Source organism: Pleurodeles waltl, chromosome 4_1, assembly GCF_031143425.1.
Source record: "Pleurodeles waltl isolate 20211129_DDA chromosome 4_1, aPleWal1.hap1.20221129, whole genome shotgun sequence".
In the NCBI taxonomy this organism is placed as follows: domain Eukaryota; kingdom Metazoa; phylum Chordata; class Amphibia; order Caudata; family Salamandridae; genus Pleurodeles; species Pleurodeles waltl.
The window spans coordinates 425174468-425196699 of record NC_090442.1 but is presented as its reverse complement, the minus strand read 5'-3'; positions in this window follow the sequence as shown (position 1 = coordinate 425196699).

Genomic DNA, 22232 nt, shown 5'->3' with positions numbered 1-22232 from the left:
CATCAATCTTACTCCTGCAAGATGGTTGATGCATCAGTTGCCGCTTCCAGCAGGCAGGTGATGCATTGATTTTTCTGATGCAAGTATCTGGATCCACTTCCAGTCAACCAGACACAGGAGCAGGGGTAAAGAGTTTGATATCCCTGAGTCTCTGGCAACAGGAGGCAAGCCAACAAGCCCTTGAAAATCACTTGGGGCCCAAGGCAGAGTCCAGCAAGGTCAGAGAGCAGCAGGAAGCAGAGCAGCACATTAGAAAAGTAGTCCTTCCAGGTCAGCAGTCCAGCAGAGTGACAGTCCGTGATGCAGCACAGCAGTTCTTCTGACATAGTCCAGTTGCAGATCCAGAAGTGTCTAATTTGGTGGGGTCAGAGACCCAGTACTTATACCCAAATGTGCCTTTGAAGTGGGAGTGTCTTCAAAGAAGGGTCTTTGAAGTGCACAAGCATCATTTTTTCCTTAGCCTAGGCTCCAGACTACGAGTAGGCGGTAATCAGCCATTTGTGTGGGGACAGGCACAGCCTATTCAAGTGTGTCAGCCCCCACCCATCTTGCCCAGGAAGAGCCATCGGAATGCAGATGAAGGCAGATGAGTACCCAGACACACCTATAATTCTTGTGTTTTTGGTTGTCTAGACAGAATGCACAAGGTGTAGTTGTCACCCATCCCAGAGGTGTATTGGAGACAGGCTGCATGCACACAGAGCTGTAAGAGCATAGAAATGTCCACTTTCTAAAAGTGGAATTTCTAAAGATAGTAAAATCAGACTCTACCAGTAAAGAGAATTTATCATTACCATTCCAAAGATATGAAACATGAGACAGCTACTCCTTTCCAATCAGGAATTATGGTTTAAAAGTGTATTAACGAATTCCCAATGTTATCCTATAAGAGGAGTAGGCATCACAGTAATGAAAAACTACTTTGGGAGGTTTTTACTACCGGAATATATAAAATGTACAAGTACATTTCCTATCTTTTAGTAACACAGCAACCTACCCTATGGGCTATGCAGGGCCTACTGTAGGGGTGACTTACCTGTAATAAAAGGTGAGTTTAAGGCTTGGCAAAGGTTTTTAAATACCAAGTGGAAGTGGCAGTCAAACTGCACACACAGGCTGTGCTGTGGCAGGCCTGAGACATGTTTAAAGGGCTACTTCAGTAGCACAATCAGTGCTGCTGGCCCACTAGTAGCATTAAATTTACAGGCCATTATGTAGATGGTATCTTTACAAGAGACGTACTGTTGCGTAGGCTCTCATTATCCTAATGAGACTACTGGATTTTGGGTGGCAGGATCGTTCACAGTGTGGGGGACTAAGTCTAACCCACGGCGAAGTACCCTTGTCACCCCAAATCCGGGTTGAGCTCCGGCTAACTAGCAGTGCCTCATCTCTCCCAAAGGGGAGAGACAATTGGGCAGCCGAGCGCATGACATCTTAGTGCTTTCCAGGGAAGTCGTGGTCACTCAGATCCCAACCAGTTCTCTCATACACAGTGTGGTCTCATATATAAATGACAAAGGCAGTTTGAGTTTTAAAGATTGGTTTAATAAAACAACTGCATTTTAGTTAACAAGTCGTGAGCCGCAATAACCAGAACCATTCAACACATTAGGATTTAAATAGTAACGAGGAGAGTGAAACAAAAGAATAACGCTATCATAGTGCTACTAGGTTACGTTCTCTCTTTTAAGTTCTATTTTGAGCACAGCATGTTAAGCTGCCTTTCAGGTTCCCCCGGGAGGACATCAACCCCCCATACCTGAGCAAAGGCCTGTGATCTGGATCAGCATCTGCAACAGGGCAGTCAGCGTCTAGTTGTGGTTCCCTGGTCGGAATCTCCCTCTTACGTGTACCAGGACTAGGAAGTGTTTTTATAATTAACACGCCGGTGTTCTAAGAAACGTCCCTACGTAAGAGTATGTACTTTCTACGAACCCTAAAGACTAAACTCCTACCACGTCTATCGGCAATGTACCAGACTGTATCCTTGACTAAAGCACAGAGCGAGCAAGAATGTATTGTTTGAGAACTCCGGTGTTGAAGTAAGCTAAACAGTGTGATAGAAGAAAATAAAACAAGACTGTGAAACTGGTTATTGAAAAATAACAGTGCAAGGCTGAATAAAATGCATCTAGAACAAAGTGCACAGAGGCCTAATGCTTTAAGCAAACGTGCAAAGGCTATATTAAAAATGGCTACACTACACCCTCCCCTTGTCGGTAGAAAGTGGTTCACATCGAAGCTTAAAAAGGTCCTATGTTAAAAAATGTTTAACTAAAACTATATATAATTTTAACAAGTCAAGAGGACACCAAAGCACAATAATCCTAAATTTAAAAGTAAGCATGCGGCTAAGAGCCAAATTCATGTAACAATGTCAATTTAGACCAATTCAAACGGTGATCATGGAAAGCAGGAGGTTCTCCACTTCGGCAGATGACAAGACCGGAAAATCCGCGCTAAAGACTATTAAGGAGCAGGTGTGTTCCAAAGCCCCAAAATCAACCAAGGCAGCATCCCGTACACTGTCCGTAAACGAGTTAATATCAACTTCCTCCAGGAAGGGTATTTCGGAATCAGCCTCACGAAGCAAACGCAGCCGCAGCGCGCATGTCTGGCAATGAGCCCTCATCGGGAACATCAACAGATCAGCATCAACCACTGGGGGGCGTTGTTGTGAGAGACAGACGTCTAGTGCATGTTCAAAGGAGCACCAACGGCACCGAAACACGGGGTGCACACAATCCAAAACCGGTCTGAATGACAGAGACCAGTCACACTCCAAATGTCCCAGGAGTGTTGCTCCGAAGTGCTGCATCATGCGTTCACGACACAGCTGCGCTGATGGGAGCGCCCACATTCATCCTTGTTGCGGCGGGACAGCCATTGCGGAAAAATAACAGCAACAGCAATATGCCAGCTAATAAAGCCAAAGTGATCGGAAATCCCCCAAAAATGCTTCCGAAAATTGAATGAATAGCCGAAGGTATTAAACCGAATATGGAAGAGAAGGTGTGGATGAAACCAACACCTACGGCTTTGAAAAAATGTGCCACTCCAGCTGTGCTGGACGCATTAAATATACGTCCCACGAGTTCACCAAAGTGGCTCGGAAAGTTGGTATTTAACAGGGACTGTATTTCTGCTGATGACTTTGCCACCTGAAGTGCGTAGGTCTCACGTCCAGATGTAAGGGCCACATGCTTTTGAAACAATAAAGACTTTAGTCTACTTACCTTGTCGAAATTCACCTTGGAAGTAGCAATGTGAGGCCAGATATCCGCTACCTCCCTTAATTTAGTGGGGGGAAACAACACATTCCCGCAGCAAGTCCTGCATGCCACAACAGTCTTCACCATTGAGGAGGGCGTAGCTGCCGTTTGAAAGTACCTGGAATGTGCGTTTAATCAAGGGGACCGGAACTCCCTTCAGATAGCAAGCCAAGTTCGCAACCGAGGCATTACATGCCCCATGCAAGGACAGCTGCTTACAAATCATCGAATGGCTGACTGAAGTCTTGCATTCACTACCGCTAAGAAAAACCTCTCTCATGGCATTGAGACATTTGTACAAGAAGGGAAGTTCCCACACCTCATGTATATAACTATCTCCCAGCTTTTCATATCTGCCTACCGGAACATGTTTTAAACACGAAGTGAATTGTAGTGTAGAAATAGGCATATTAATAACCCCGTGTATCAACCACTCAGCTGAGGGAATCTCGGCCACGGTAAAAGGCAATCTTTCAAATTTTTCAATGTTAAGCATGACATAAGTCGCCTCCTTCTTAGCCATCAGTTCTTGTTGTCGTGTCAGATTAAAGGAAAAAAATATCTCCCTGGCCCTGATGTGCTGCCACGGAACGCGACCCGCCTTCAGTGTCTGAAGTGTCCAACCCAACTGCATAATGGACCTTCTTTGACTTTGTCCATGATACAAATAAGACATATCAGATCGTATAATGTCTATGGCAGAAGAAACAATGTTGTCAATGGTATATATTCGGTCGGACAGGGTGTGAATTCCATTATTCACAACAGCTAATGCCTTTTTCAAATTTTCCTGATCTATCTGCCTTAGCCGGGCCGCAGCCTCTTGTTGGGAAAGTTTCCATATTTCATTGTACACCTCGTACAAGAAACGCTTCCTTCGTGGTGTCTTCGGTCCTGACAAAAAATCTTGCAAGTCAGTGTTATTAGACAGGAGAGTGAGATGTGTCTTGACTGCATCTAGCGTGGATGATTTTAACCATTGTTGACACAATTTTCCCACACTATATATAGTAATAATTTCAGCATGTTCAGGTGATATGTAGCGAGGGTCTGCCCGACTAGTCCTGAAACCCCCCGAGGAGGTGACAAAACGTTGATGACACCCATTGGTGTCTGTAGGCCACAATAACCACCCGCCCGGACGTGACAATGAAGTGTTAAATGTACCATTCTGGACCCAGTCTGTAAGTTCACTAAAAGTGGCATTGATATATTTCTGCCAATCCTTCATTTTTGTAGGGACAGGTATACTAGGCATATTCAATTCTCTAATCGTTCCTAAGCCCAAACAGCTAGTCTGTTGTACTGTTTCATTAAAAAAAATCATTTGGACGGGAATGAGACATTCTCTAAACAATGTTTCTCTACCCTGTGTCTGCCAATGTTTCGTTCCCCAAACACTTTTCAAATCAACATTATTTGACCAATATTCCTAACCTTCAATCGACAGTCGGGAAACAAAAGAGTCTGAGTATATGAATTTCGTATTAGTCAACAACATTTGCTTATCTTTAGACGGAGTTAACTTAAAATAATAGGACTTAGCATTCATTTGATGATGCCCAGAAAAATACCCAAATTTGTCAGAATATGTTTTAGAACTCCCTTGGGGGGGAGTTGGGCAATGCTCCCATTGCGTATAGTCAAATATCGTTTTTGGACTACTTGCTTTATGTATAAAGTGGTGCCCATAATAATTATAGCAAAACATGTCACCATAATTGTCTTTAAACTGGTAAACATCTTCATTCTCATAGACAGTATAGTATTGTAATTCAGTCATCATGGAATCAACTGTCTTCACATCCCAATCATCAGATACAATGCCTGGTATTACGATATCATTCATTGACAACTTTAGAACATACAGTATTTGAATTATCTCAGTGGGACCGTATATATCAAACATTACTTTATCCCACACAATCCATCCGGAATTGGTACCGCAGAAATGTTCACAAAGGACAAGTCTCTTCGAACCTTATGTGATGAAAAATGTGGCTTCAACACCTCCTCCACTTGTTCAACCGCTGATCTCTCAGGAAGAAAATGACCATGTATCAACAGAAAAAAGGTAACAACAAACCCTGTCCAGAGAAAAAATGCTAACATAGTCAATAAGAGCCAGATAGTTCCAAGGAAAAACAAAATACGTATCTTAAAGCCAATAAATCAGCTTACGTGGACCTGGGTCAGTGGTTGAAGAGGCAAACGAATCTGATAGACCATCGTTGTTGTTTGCAAAGTACCCAGAGGCAGTTCTTGTAAAAGGTGCAGCCGTATTCAATGGAGGAGTTGGTGTTTCTTGCGGTGGTACACTGTAGATAGCACCACCTGCAACATCAGTAGTCATGGTGACTCGATCAAATGTTTCCAAGTTATTTGTCGTCAGTGGAACTAATGCAAGATCATCTTCCACCCTCCCCAAGCTCGGAGAGGCAACAGTGTTGGTATAAATAACTTGGAGTGGAACATCTTCCCCAGTAGTGAGAGGGATTCGGGAACTACTGGATGTTCCTCTTGGTCTGCTGTGCAGAATCGCCTACATGTTGTAACTTGACATTGTCAATAGAAACAAAGCGATTTTCTTTGGCACCTGGCAACGGTGGTAAAATAACAGTTCTTGTTCCGTGTATCCCCAACACAGGGACTGGTGCTCGATAAGAAGGGTCAAATTCTTTTTTCACTGCGACCTTTTCACGCACAAGATCCCCACCTCTGGGAATCCAACCAGTAGGCGTTACTGGCACATCCTTAATTCCTGTGGAGGCAGCACTTTTAGAAGAGTTATCTTCACGGAACTGCTGTAATTCCTGCAAAACAGTGACACGATCATTTATGTCAAAAGGCGTTTCCGCCGCCTCCACACCAGGACCATCTAGATCCGGAACAAACATTTTTGTTCTGAACAGGCACTCATATGAAGTACGACCCCCCCAGGGACCTTCTAGGCAGGCTATTCAGTGCTCTCTGTACTCCATACAGGTGGGTTAGCCAACTACGACCCGTACCTATGACTCTTGCCGTTAAGGATTGCTTTAAATCACGATTTAATCGCTCCATGACAGAATTTCCCTTGGGATGAAATGGAGACGAGAACTGGAGCTGGACCCCCAACGAAACCATGGCGTCCCTGAATGCCCTTGAGGCAAAAGCAGGGCCCTAGTCCGAATGGAACGCCGCAACTGCATATGTACCGACAAAGACACGCAAATCTTTAATAACAGTTCGAGCGTCAGCCGAGTGCTGTGGCCATACCCACACAAATCTGGAGCAAAAATCTACAGCCACCAGTATATATTTGTACGCACTATCCAGTGTCAGTGGACCGCAATGATCCAAGTACACACATTGTAATGGTCTGTTTGATATTAAGAGGGGCGTCTGCGGTGGGCGCTTAGCCGTTGAAACCTTAATTTGTTGACAGATGTCACAATAAAGGACATACTTCTTAGTCTCCTTATAGAGACCAGGCCACCAGTAACGGGCCTGTAATAGCGAAATTGTGGCACCATGCCAGCATGTGCAGATGCCACCCCCTCATTGCCTGCATTAATCAATTGAGGTCTTACAACTTTATTGGGGATCTCGCGTACGCCTATGCCTAGAATTTTAACCTCAGCATTCAGCATACTTCCCATAAAGTATTGATATTTATTAGGAAATCTTTTAGGATAAGCCGTGCCATCAACCATAGCTTTTATGGCAGCCAGAATCTCTGTGTCGAATATGACACTAAACCACTACTACCTAAACAACGACTACTTAAACAACGACTGCCCAACACTGAAAAAACCTATAAAACGATTTTTTTTACAACGAAGACTAAACAACGAAGAAAAACATTAACTAAATTATTCCTAAACAACGACCACCTATTTAACGACTACAAAAACCACTAAATCACGAATATTCCACTAAATCACTACTATGTAAACAACGACTCCCCAAATAATTACTACCTAAACAACGACTACCCAAACAAAAATTACCTAAATAACGAATCCCCAAATAACTACTACCCAAACAAACTACTACCCAAGCAACGAATACTTAAACAACGACTCCTAAAATAACTACTACCCAAACAAACGACTAGCCAAACAACAAATACCCAAACAAATACTACCCAACACCGAAAATGCCTAAACACCTGATATATTTAAAACGAACTCCAAACAACGAAAAATATGAATAATTAATATCACAACTAAACAGCAACGATTAATAAATAAAGTATTAAAACCACTACACTACTACGTAAAAAATAAACGAAATCGAAAACAACAATATCTTTCCTACATACAAAAAACAAAACATCACAAAAATCAAAAACATATAAACACCGTTTTAAATCAAAATAAATAATACTTAAATAATTATAAAAAAGAAACAACACTAAAAAAAAACCTACATAAAACGATAGTCCTACAACAGTTTCTACATGACCCAGGAAGTACTTCCTCTACTAAACAAACAAGAACGAACTTAGAAAAAAAATACAAACTACAAAACAAATACACTCCACAATTATATATATCTAACATCACAAACGAATTCACAATAAAAAAACACATCCAAAACACATTCAATTTACAAATAAAACAATACTTACAAAAACACATATAAATACCAACAAACTCCATTTTCTACTCATTACTACACCGAACAACTTACAGAGAAGACGAGCATATCACTACGGAATTTTTTTTAAATATAATTTATCCAACACCGCCATCTACTGAGATAACAAGGTAAAATATCCATAAATAAATATAAAGAAATGTACTAACCTATACCACAGCTAAAATAATATATAATTAATGTACCTTTCATGCTATTTTGTTACAGGCATAAATATCAAGAAACTGACCAAAAAGATAAACACCACACCTTCACCATCAAAGGTAAACCATTACCATTATTCAAAAACAATTTCACTAAACCATAAACAATTGTATTAAAAAAACTGTTAATTAACGAATACCATAATACTAGAGAAATTAATTATAATATAATTAAAATATATATATATAAAATATTAGAACTACAAATTAGTAAAGAAAAGAAATCACCTAATAAATTTAACCAAAAACCAAATATTATTCACCAAATGTCAAACCTACTAAAAAAATTACTTCTAAATTTAAAAAACTAAATAATTAATAAAACAAAATAATAAACTAAATAATACACTCTTTCTTATTTCTTACAGACTCCAAGGAACCAAAAAAAACACCAGAAGACATAAAAAATTGAAATAAATCAATAAAAAAAAAAATAACATCTGAAAAAAGAAAAAAAACTCAAAGTAAGTATAATATTTTCATTATAACATACAACCAGATTTTCTAATTAAATAAAACTAAACAAACATTCTTATTCAAATACCCTTTAATTTGACACCAAACACACATAAACTCAGTAAAATGAAAAACACTTCACAAACACAGTACATGTAGTATATACAAAAGTAACTATTACAACTCCACCAAACACTTACCTCTAAACAGCTGCTGGACAATAAACATAAATAAATTTACCATTGCAAATCCATCAAATACATACCTCACAGCACATCCTTCACACCAAATACAACCAAAATAACTATAACAAATACACCAACTACTTACCTCAGACCAAATCAGAAATATTAAATCAGCACATTGCAAAATAACCATAGCAAAAACCCCACATCATCACATCATAGTATGTGCAGAACAATTACTGTAAATAAATGTACTATTACAACTCCACCAAATACTAAACTCAAAGCAGTTGCTGCACACTATATAGAACTTAAATTATTATTCTAACTCCACAAACTACTTACCTCAAAAGATATTACACACATTAACTACACTACAAATAAATTATTGCAAATACCCCACATACTTACATTACAATATCTGCTACACAGTAACCAAAATAAAATTCACGGTTGTATGACGAAACACCGACTTCCAAAACAACTTGTGCCTTAACAAAGAGGTCGGAACACCTACCTCATTCTTACTACTAATAATTTTACCACGAAAGCCTTAACAACGATATTTCGTTGTAAAGGCATTCCTGATAAAAGCATTACTAATAAGCACCATTCACCCTACATCCCTCACCCCACCCCCCAACCCCATCCCAAAACCTAAAACCCCCTGACCCCCCACCCCCTCTCAAAAACCAAAAACGCCCCCACCCCCCAACCCCGCCCCAAAACCTAAAACCCCCTGACTCCTTACCCCTCCCCAAAACCAAAAATGCCCCACCCTCCCAACCCCGCCCCAAAACCTAAAACCCCCTGACCCCCCACCCCCTCCCCAAAACCAAAAACGCCCCACCCCCCAACCCCACCCCAAAACCTAAAACCCCCTTACCCTTCACCCCCTCCCCCTCCCCAAAACCAAAAACGCCCCACCCCCCAATCCCACCCCAAAACCTAAAACCCCCTAACCCCCCACCCCCACCCCAAAACCAAAAACACCCACCGCCCCAACCCCACCCCAAAACCTAAAACCCCCTGACCCCCACCCCCTCCCCCTCCCCAAAACCTAAAACCCCCACTTACCTTAATCGACCCCTTGTCACCTGCGTCGTCCTCCTTCGCCAACTCCCTTCTTTGTACCTTAACCACGCATGTTCGTTGTTCAGAACATACATAGTTAAGGCACAAAATAACGGAGTTGTGGTTAAAAAAAGCGTTGTTGCGCTTTCGTTAACCATGACTTCGTAAATAAAACGTCGTAATAAAGGATGTTTCCCAAAATTTACTATTACAACTCCACCACATACTTACGTCACAGCAGCTGCTACACAGTAAATAGCACTAAAATTACTATTCCAACTCCACCAACTACTTACCTCATATCACATTACAAATACTCAGAACATTACAAAATAACCAAAGCAACTTCACTAGATACGTACATTAACATAGGTGCTGGAGAGTAACTATCAAATAATATACTATTACAATTCCACTAAGTACTTACCTCATAACAAAAACTAGGAACACAATAGACCCACATATACAAATCTAAAAGCAAAAATTACTTACCTCAATAAATAACACACAATCACCAAATGTAAAAGTTAACAAACCACCTACACCAAACACTTACAAATAGTACACATTATACACTAATTAACTTACTATTTGGTAAACTAATTCCACCACAAATTTAATAATAAAAACTGCAAACTTCTTTTAACCTATTTCTTTTATATTATTTACAGATATTTCACAAATGGCATCGCAAGGAAAAGCAAGTTACATAACCTCAAGAACCGGAAACCAGCTACTAAAGTATGAAGGTTATCTTTATTGCAGAGACAAGGTTGTCAACCTCAGGAGCCATTGGAGGTGTGTACAATTCTACTCTTCACATTGCAGAGGCAGAGCTGTAACTCTAGAAAACACCGTTGTTATGACAACAGATCACAACCACTATGCCTCTACAATAGAAATTGAGATAAGAGAAAACATACAAAAAAAAAAAAACATTGCACACACCTCCAATGACTCCTGCGGACAGGTTATAAGGGAGGAAGTACAAAATATTCCAGTACAGATTTCCGGTAGCATGCCTTCTGTACCAAACCTTAGGAGAATATTTCAATGAGAAAGACTGGCAAGTAATCCCCAACATATAATACCATAAACCTATGAAGACATTAACATCCCCCCAGAACTAACAATTGCCTTCGTCAAAGAAACTTTCCTCATTCACGACAACGAAAACCCTCAAAAAAGAATTTTAATATTCAGCACAACATGCAACTTACTAATCCTACAAAATAGTGACATTTGGATGATGGATGGAACCTTTAAATCTACACCCCATCCATTCACTCAAATTTACACCATACATGCCACAAAAAATAACACTACAATCCCCCTAGTGTATGCATTACTGCCTGATAAACATTCCTCTACTTACAGTGAATTTTTATCAACAATCAAAAACAAAACATTAAATAAAACACCTAGAAAAGTAATACTAGATTTCGAATTATCAATGATAAACACAATACTAAAAATATATCCACAAACCCAAATTCAAGGATGCTTTTTCCACTTTTCACAAGCATATTGGCGTAGAATACAAAAATCATCCCTAAGTAGAGAATATTTCTCAGACTGCATACTACAATTTGAATTAAAAAAACTCACAGCATTATGCTTTGTACCACCTAAAAAAGTAGATGAGTATTACACCGCAATAACAGACTCTAACTATTATACACAAAATGAAGACAAATTAGCACCCTTACTAAATTACTTTGAAGAAACCTGGATTGGACACCTAAACAGATCTGGTCACAGACGAAAGCCAAGATTTCCAATAGAATGGTGGAACTGCTACCAAACCTATTTAGAAGGTGGTGCAAAGACTAATAATGCCATAGAAGGATGGCACAACGCCTTCAATAAAGTAATAGGTAAACCCCACCCAAACCTGTATCATTTCATGGAAATTTTGAAAAAGGAACAAAGTTTCCAAGAAATGAAACTTGCTCAATCACTCTCAGGTAGCCTGAACCCACGCACAAGTAAAAAAAGCAAAGAAATTACCGAAATAATTTTGGGAAAAATACAACAATTTGATACAATAACACCATCAGACTACCTCAACAGTCTAGCATATATTCTACATTACTAACAACCACTAACCTACTAAAAAATTACTTGCCAGTTTAAAAAAAAAAAACACCATCAATTAAATTGGCATTTTTCTAAAAAAAATTATACTAAATTTAGACAACAAAAATTGTTCCTACCTTTCAAGTTTTCATGTCTTTATCCAAAACACGTGTTGCTGAAGAAATCTTCTTCATTAATATAGAAGAAGCATCTCATACTTAAAAAAAAAAAAAACATTAATCATCCAAAAACAATTACAAAATAGTCATATTAAATGGATGATAAAAGAAAACAACTCTATATACTATAAAAACAATAAAAAATATATATATAATACTTTACCAAACCAGAAATTCGAGAAAAAACACAAAAATTCAAAACACCAAATATACTTTTTTTACCAAAAAAAAGTAAAAAAATTAATCACATACTTACCAAAGCCACATCATTAATTAAAACATTAACTATCAAGAAAAAGACATGAAAACGAAATAAAGGATACTACTAACACAAAAGAAAAAATTCATTACGAAACCTATTACAATCACCCAAATATTATTTTCATAAACCGAACAACTGACTCCCTCAAAAATCCCTAAAATAAATGTATCACAAGAATATACAATTCGTTCCAACTACTGCAAAAGCAGTATAATCATTTCAAAGATAAAACACTGCTAAACAAATTTGTTTACTTTTACTATACCACTATTGTATACAAAAATATACGAAAACAAATAATTAAACATAAAAAAAATAGCAAACACCTGAAAATCTACTACCTACCTTATGACTACCTCCGACAACTATTTCTGTAATAAAAATACCCTACTACATACTGTAAAAAAATTATAATCCCACTTACCTGAACGAGGTCTCCGCTTCCGTCCTATCTTGACCGCGACGCTCCTCCGACTGAAAACAGAAGACGTCAAACAACTTAAACATGGAAGAGCACTAAAAATAGAAAACAGACTATTTCACTCATAGACTATAATAGGGAAAATAAGAAAATACCACAGAAAATAGATAAATAAATATAAAAAAAATAGTAACAAATTTCTACAAATCTGTAAATATTAAATAATAATGAAAAAATATTTTTTGCATTTTTTAAACTTGATTATGTTCAAAATAAATAAAAAAAAATAAAAAATGAATGGTGTTTTTCTTTTTTTTAAATTACATTTGCATGACAAAAACATTATTGCAAATAAAAAAAATTCTAACACCTAAAAAAAAAAAAAAAAAAAACTATATATTATCTACAAATAATTAACTAATTAATTAATTTTTAGAAATAATATTAATACAATTTAATATATATATAAAATTATACATTCCAAAAATAATTAAAAAACAAAAATAATATTAATTACATCAGATCAAACAAAAATAATCAAAATAAAAAAATATATTTTAACAAATTTTAAAAATCACAAAAACAAATTGCAATCTAATAAATATAAAAATTATTTACAAAAATAAAATGTAACATTATTATATTCCAAATTCTACTGTACCAACTACTATACTATTAAAAATTCAAATATAAATTTTTAAACATAACTATTTTTAAACAAAATTATTTTTACACCTTTAATGACAACAAATAAAAAAAATACAAAACCTAAAAAAATAACACAATAAAATAATTCACCCATAATAAAAAATTATAAACTATCAATACAGTTCCAAATCATTATCCACCAATAAACAAAATTGCATCCCAAAAAAAATAATTTACATAAATATAAAAAATACTCAAACATAGAAAAAAAACTAATCATAAAAACACTACCCCAACCATAAACCCTACAGCCCCTATTTCCCACCCCTAATTCTAAATATACTTTTAATTAAAAAAAAAAACAATTACCCAAATACAATAAATAATACCAGACTACTAATATACTTCCCACCCATAACCCCTAAATCCCAATACATTTCAAACATTACACAACCAAACTATCTTTTAAAAAATACAAATTAAAACCCAAATACTAAAACACTTCACCACCCATTACCCCTCCATTCAATCTATCCCAATCATTTATTTTTTTTGATAAAGAAATTTTATTAAATTTTGCATAGAACAATTATGAATACAGCACAACATGATGCCAACGGGCATCAAAACAATACAATAAAGGTCAAGTCCCCGGTCCCTGCTGCTTTCATCACTAATGTTACTCACCATCCCCTCTTAAAGGCCCGCTACATCCTCCCATTTCCCCCATATCTTCTTGTGTTTGTGTAAGCAACCTCTGGCCTCGTACACAAGTCTCTCTCGCTGCGCACACCAATCCACTCCCCGTCTCCACTTAGTCAGTGCCGGAGCCACCCTGGCCTTCCAGTCTGTCATTATGTCCCTTTTGGCCACCCCTAAGAAGGACCGATCTGCTCTTCGTAGCTCTGTATCTCCCATTACCTCGAGAAGGAGGGGCAATGGCGACCTCTTTACCTCCTTCTGTAGGGCCTCAGATATCTCTTGCACCACCCTTTCCCAATAGGTCATTATAATCGGGCATGTCCATACCATGTGGTAGAAATCCGCTGTATGATACCTGCAGCGGGGGCATTCCACTGTGGGGCGGAGGCCTGCTTTATGTAACATGGCGGGTGTGAGGTATGCGGTGTGAAGGAAATAGGATTGTATTAAACAGAAGCGTGTGGCCATTGTTAGGGAGCGTGGGGCCATTAGTGCTTCTGTCCAGTCCGCTTCTTCCATGGGTCCCACCCAACTCTCCCACCTTTGGCGAAGCTCTCTCAGGGGTCCCCCAGTGGCGGTGATTAAGGAGCGGTAAATCTGAGAAACCCCTCCCCTTCCCAGGACTCCCATCAGTGCCTTGGCTTCCATGGGGCTGTGCTCAGGTATGGTGTCTCCTGTCTGCAGGTGAACTAGCAGGGCATGACGTAGTTGGAGATATCGATGGAATTGTGTTTTGTTTAAGGAATATTGTTTCTGGAGGTCTTGAAAAGATCGTATATGTGTCCCTCTCCAAATATCTCCCAGCGTGGAGATCCCTATGGTGTCCCATTTCTGGAAGCCCTCCAGACCTGCTACATGTATCAGCTGCTTCCCCTGCCATAGCGGGGTTTGTTGGGTTAGGCGCCCCCACCACCCCGTCACTTTCTGGGCTGTACGCCAACCCAGAAGTACCATTTTGGTCACATCTGGAGTATCCCGGGGTATCGGGCTCCCGTAGAGTATGTCAAGGATCTGTGGGTAGCCCATTGTCTGCAATTCTAGTTGGTATGCGGGGTCTGTCCATCCACCTCCCATCCAGTCATTAATTGCAAGTATATGCATTGCTAGATAATAGTATTGAATATTCGACATGCCCAGTCCACCCTCATAAACATCCCTCTGACAGGTTTTCAGCGACAGTCTTGTACGTGAGCCACTCCATATGAATTGGCGTGCTAAAGAATCCATCTCCCTGAACCATCTCACGGGGAAGGGGTGCGGAAAATTCTGCAGGAGGTATAAGATCCTGGGGAGAATCATCATCTTGTACAGCGCTATTCTACCAAGTAGATTCAGGGGGAGGGCCCTCCAGTGCAGAAGGTCGGTTTTGATTTTCTTTGATAGCGGCGTGACATTGAGTTCCCACGCTAGCTCGGGGAGAAGTGAGATATGTATCCCAAGATATTTAAAGCTGTTTCTCCGTATCGGGATATTCCGTTGCCAATCTATACAGTCGTGCGAGCGATGAAGGGGGATCAGTAAAGATTTGGCTGGGTTCAGGGTCAGCCCTGAGGCTTCCGCGAAAAGTCTAAGGATCTCTAGGACGCGTGGGCCGCTTTTGGATGGATTAGAGATATACAGGAGCACATCATCTGCGTACAGAGCCACTCTGTCTTCCGAACCAGAGGGCCAATGCCAGCCCTCGATCAGTGGGTCGCCTCTCATTAATATCGCCAGCGGCTCTATCACTAGTGCGAAGAGCAGGGGAGATAACGGGCATCCCTGTCGAGTCCCACGACCAATGGGGATTAGGTCGGAGACTACTCCGTTTACCCTAATTCGAGCCGTCGGGTTAGAGTATAGGAGTTTCACCAGTCCCCGGAATTTAGGTCCGAGCCCGTTTTTACATAGGACCTGATTGAGGAAGGACCAATCTACCGTATCAAAGGCTTTTTCGAAGTCGAGTAAAAGCAGTGCCAACTGCGTATGCGATAGCACTTTGCGGTGCGCCAAAGCAAGATGTAATCGTCTGATGCAGTGTCTTGTGCTACGAGTGGGCATAAAACCACACTGGTCAGGGTGCACCAGCGTGGGCATTACCTCCCTCAGTCTGGAAGCAAGGATCGAAGAGAGCACCTTGACTTCCACATTTAGGAGCGAGATAGGCCGGTACGCTGAACATTGTCGTGATGGGGGTTGAGTTTTGGGGATCACCACAATAGTGGCTTGATCAATCTCTGTTGGGAAGCGGCCTTGATTCTCCGCTTCTTCGTACATGTTGAGCAGGTGGGGACCCAGAATATCGCTACATTTACTATAAAATTCTGCTGGAAAGCCGTCGGGGCCTGGTGTTTTGCCTGATGCCAGTCCCGATATTGCGCTGCAGACTTCCACAAGACCGATGGCCTCGTCCAGTCTATCTCTCGCCTCTGGAGTTACCACGGGAAGGGTAATCTCATTTAGTAGGGGGGACTCTCTCTCAACAGCAGGGCGTGGATGCCTGGCGTATAGACGGGCATAGTAGGAGGCGAAGCTATGTGCGATTTCCACTGCTGTTTTGACAAGGGTGCCTGAGTCATCTAAGATCTCCGGTATAATACTGTTAGCCATGGGGCGGGTGGCCAGCCAATGCAGTAGTTTCCCGTTTTTATCCCCCCATCCATAAATTCGGCTTGCTGAGGCTCTCCACATGTGCTTGGCCGAATCTAGCATTATATGTTTAATATCTTCTCTTACCCTGGTCAGTTTCCTCATGGTCGTGGCCGATGCCAAGTTTATATGTTGGCATTCGAGTCTCCGGGCCTTGTTCTCTAGCTCAGTGATTTGGGAATTATGATCTCGTTCACGGGACCGAAGAATGCTTCTGGCATGTCCTCTAATAGTGGCCTTGCAAGCAGCCCATAGCATTCCTGGGGATCGAACCGAGCCTTCATTTAATTCGAAATATTGGTCTAGGTGCAACCTGATCTCTTGGGTGTACTCTGTATCTTGTAAGTGCCACGCGTTCAAGCGCCACATAGGCCGTCTGGTAGGGTCTGCTCTACCCAGCCGGATCCGTATTGGCGCATGATCGGAGACCCCCCGTGGAAGAATCTCAGCTCCTGCTACTTTTAAGAAATCTAGGGCGTGCATGAATACCAGGTCTATTCTGGATTTCGTCTGGTGGACTGCCGAGGTATGTGTGTATTGGCGCTCCCTGGGATGCCAGGTGCGCCACACCTCACACAAGCCAAGGCTCTCCGCCCAATTACTTAGGGCTGAGGCCCGCTTGGATCTATGTATGGTAGCTTCCCCAGAAATGTCCAGCCTTGGGTCAAGGACCGCGTTAAAGTCGCCTCCCAGCAGGGTAGTTCCTTGGGGTAATCCTGAGGTTACTCGGTGGAGCGAAAGTAGGAAGGAGTCGTGATTTGCCGGGGGCGCATAGGCGCATACCAAGTTTAGCGGTTGTCCGTGAAGAGTCCCCGTGACCACCATGAATCTACCCTGTGAGTCAGATTGCGAGGAAGTGATTACCATGGGCAGAGATCGGTGGAGCAGAATGGCCACTCCTCTAGAGCCTCTGGAAAACCCTGCATGATATACCCTATCGTATCCTCTTCTCGCAAGCATAGGGCATCTGGACCCAAGAAGATGGGTCTCTTGTAGTAGAACTACTGAGGGAGAATACCTGCGGAGGGTATTAAATACTGCCGATCGTTTGATCTTGTCTAACAGGCCGTTTACATTCCAGGAGAGGACCTGGGTTACTGAGGACCAAGCGTGAGGTGTAACACTGTTGGGCATGTTTGGATGTGCGGGAGCAAGCCCAGGGATGACCGTTTCGGACATGACCGTAAAATTTTAAATCTACAAACCAGGCTAACCAACTTGTCGCCTCTTAAACCTAACTTGAACTTCCCCTCCCCCCTAAACTCCCCCCCTCCCCATACTCCCCCCCGGAAGCATCTGTCGCCCATGTACCCAACCAAAACCAGACAGCCAGTAAAACTGTCATTGGGGTGGAGTGGTGGACCCCTCCTTTCTTTCGGATCAATTGCAATTAGTAGTCACAAAACAAGCGTTCAACACCATACTCTAGGAAGCCTCCGGAGTCATCAATGTTAATCTCGCTAGGGGTCGCCTGAGAGGATCAGGCGAAGCCCGAATCCCCTTACGTCTCGCGCAGGGGTCCTACATCTCCTGTCAGCCGAGTACCGGAGACTGACTCAATCGCCCATCCTCGGCGGGTTGGGACGGTGTTCGGGCCACCGGAAGAGTCTCAATGTTAGATTTAGTCTGAGGACCAGAGTCCCGGGCTGCTTCGTTCTCTGCAGGAGCGATCGTGTCTTTCTGTCTGCCTCTCCGGGATCTGGTGCGCCGCTTGCTCCTCCGGGGCCCCTCTGATGGTGAGGGCCCGACATGAGGGGTTCTTCCAGTGGTCCCAGGGGGACCCTTTCGGGCTCCAATGCCCTCCTCCGTCAGCCAGTCCCAAGCCTCCTCTGGGGAATCAAAAAAGTAAGCTTTCCCAGTCATGAGGACTTTGAGGCGAGCGGGGAAAAGGAGCATGTACGAGAGCTGCATTGCCCTTAGTTTTTGCTTAACATGTTCGTACGACCTACGGCGGGTCTGGACTTCTCTGGTGTAGTCCGGGAAAATTAGGATTTTGTGGCACTGCGTACCATCTTGCCGCCTTGCTTCCCTGAGGATATTGTCTCTGTCCTTAAAGTTAAGGAATCGTGCGATCATCGGGCGCTTCGGACCGCCCGGAGGTGGGCGAGGCGCGAGCACCCTGTGGGCTCTTTCAATTGCAAACAAGGGCGAGAGGGATTGGTCAGGCATCCAAGATTTGATCCACGTCTCCAGGAATTCGGCGGCCTTGTCATCCTCTATGCCCTCCGGGAAACCTATGAAGCGTAGGTTGTTGCGCCTGGCTCGGTTTTCCGCATCTTCTGCACGACGGTGAAGCTCGCCGGTTCGGGACTGCAGCTGGGCTACTTTGGCTTTGAGGTCAGACAAATCAGTTTCGGTTTGGGAGACTCGGGTTTCCACTTCCGTAATTCGGGTTACAGCATTTCTAAGGTCCTGTCTGATGAGGCCCATGTCCACTCGCACCTCACCAATTTTCGTTTCCACGGCTATCTGCGATGATTGAATAGCTTGGAGAATGGCACTCACCCCGTCCGGGGTTGAACCCCCACCAGCCACTTCTCCCCCTCCTCGTTGGCCCGTCGCAGTCGTGAACTGGTCGATTTTTTGTTGGGAGGGCGGAGGTTGTTTGTTCGTTTTATCCTTCCCCATCGTGGCACTTGAGGCGGGCGTCAGGTGGGCCACCCCTTCCTTAACGCGGTTTCAAGCCTGAGAATTTAGTGCGTTGTTAAGTACCATGGACTGTGGGTGGGTTCGCTGTGTCTGATCACGCAAGGATGGCCGGCAATGACACCGTTGGCCCCTTCTTTTCAGCTCCCTTTCTCGCTCTCTCCATCAGTTGGGGGGGACCCGTCCGAGACCCAGACCCAGGTCTCTCCACCTTAAGGGCTCTGCGCCTCCATTGTAGGCCTCGTGCCGTCGCGATCGCGCTCTCGATCTCTCAGGTCGTTCCGACCAGGGTCTAAAGTCAACCAAGCACGACCCGGAACCCAGGGTATCCACTTGCCTCAAGGTGTTGCCTTCCACCGCTCGGCTCGCAGTCCAGATTTTGCCGCAGTCCAGCTCGCGCTCCTCCACGACAGGAGGGGGGGGTCCGCCAGCGCCCCAGCGGCAGGGAACCACTTTCGGGGCAAGCCCCCAGCTCTCACCGGGCCTCTCGCCGCCTCTCAGTCCGCGGCAGTCAACTTCGTCGGGGCCCCCAAGCCCACCTCAGATCCGCCGGGCGCATCTCGCAGCGGCCGCCATCTTGAGCTCCTCTTCACGGGAGCAGCCGGGTCGCCGTATGAGGGCGGGCCGCCGGCTTTCCATCGATTCGCCCCAACAAACTTCTCTACGGGTCCCCGGGACACCGGGGCGCCATGTACAGCGTTTTTCCGCTCCTTTGGACCACAGTGGTTAAGGGCGGATGACGGAGGGGTCCAGAGCACTCTCAGAGTGCGACCGCCATCTTGACGCCCGAAGCCACGCCCCCATCCCAATCATTAAACCACAAATTATTTTTATTAACCTTTGTTAAATTAGCCAAATATATAAAAAAATAACCAATTATTAACATACTTTCAACCCATAACACCTACGTCCCATATATCCCATCTATAATCCCACACCTCATTTTTGAAAAAATAAATAAAATATAACTCAAACATACCAACTAATACCCAAATTACTAATACACTTCCCCACCCATAACCTCTACATCCCATAGATACCACCCCTAAACCCACAACATAAATTACAACATACAAAAAATTCAAATATTAAAATTAATGCTTGAGTATTAATACAGTTGCCCACCCATAACAACCACAACCCATACATTCCAAAAATTAATCCACAACATATCCTTAATAAAATATTAAAATATACTCAAATTCCTAATAAAATACTCAAATATTAATACACTACCCCACACTGATTTCACAAAATAAACTAAAAATACCCAAGTATATAAATTAATACCCACTTACTAATACACTTCCCCACCCATAACCCCTACATCCCATATATCCCACCCCTAAACCCACAACATAAATTACAAAATTTAATAAAATACAATTACTTAAATTAATACCCAAGTATGAATACACTTCCCCACCCATAACAACCACAACCCATACATTCCAAAAATTAATCCACAATATATCCTTAATAAAATATAAAAAAATACTCAAAGTCCTAACAAAATACTCAAATATTAATACACTACCCCACACCGATTTCACAAAATAAAATAAAAATACCCAAGTATATAAATTAATACCCAATTACTAATACACTTCCCCACCCATAATCCCTACATCCCATATATCCCGCACCTAAACCCACAACATAAACTACACTATTTAAAAAATACAATTACTTAAATTAATACCTGAGTATTAATACACTTCCCCACCCATAACCCCTACATCCCATATATCCCGCCCCTAAACCCACAACATAAATTACAACATATAAAAAAAACACAAGTACTTAAAATAATACCCGAGTATTAATACACTTCCCCAACCATAACCCCTACATCCCATATACCCCGCCCCAAAACCCACAACATAAATTACAAAATTTAATAAAATACAAGAACTTAAATTAATACCCAAGTATTAATACACTTCCAGACACTGATTTCACAAAATAAACTAAAAATACTCAAGTATATAAAATAATACCCAATTACTAATACACTTCCCCACCCATAACCCCTACATCCCATATATCCCACCCCTAAACCCACAACATAAATTACAAAATTTAATAAAATACAAGTACTTAAATTAATACCCAAGTATTAACACACTTCCCCACCCATAACAACCACAACCCATACATTCCAAAAATTAATCCACAACATATCCTTAATAAAATAGAAAAAAATACACAAAGTCCTAACAAAATACTCCAATATGAATACACTACCCCACACTGATTTCACAAAATAAAATAAAAATACCCAAGTATATAAATTAATACCCAATTACTAATACACTTCCCCACCCATAACCCCTACATCCCATATATCCCGCACCTAAACCCATAATATAAACTACAATATTAAAAAAATACAATTACTTAAATTAATACCTGAGAATTAATACACTTCCCCACCCATAACCCCTACATCCCATATATCCCGCCCCTAAACCCACAACATAAATTACAACATATAAAAAAACACAAGTACTTAAAATAATACCTGAGTATCAATACGCTTCGCCACCCATAACCCCTACATCCCATATATCCCACCCCTAAACCCACAACATAAATTACAAAATTTAATAAAATACAAGTACTTAAATTAATACCCAAGTATTAATACACTTCCCCACCCATAACAACCACAACCCATACATTCAAAAAATTTATCCACAATATATCCTTAATAAAATATAAAAAAATACTCAAAGTCCTAACAAAATACTCAAATATTAATACACTACCCCACACCGATTTCATAAAATAAAATAAAAATACCCAAGTATATAAATTAATACCCAAT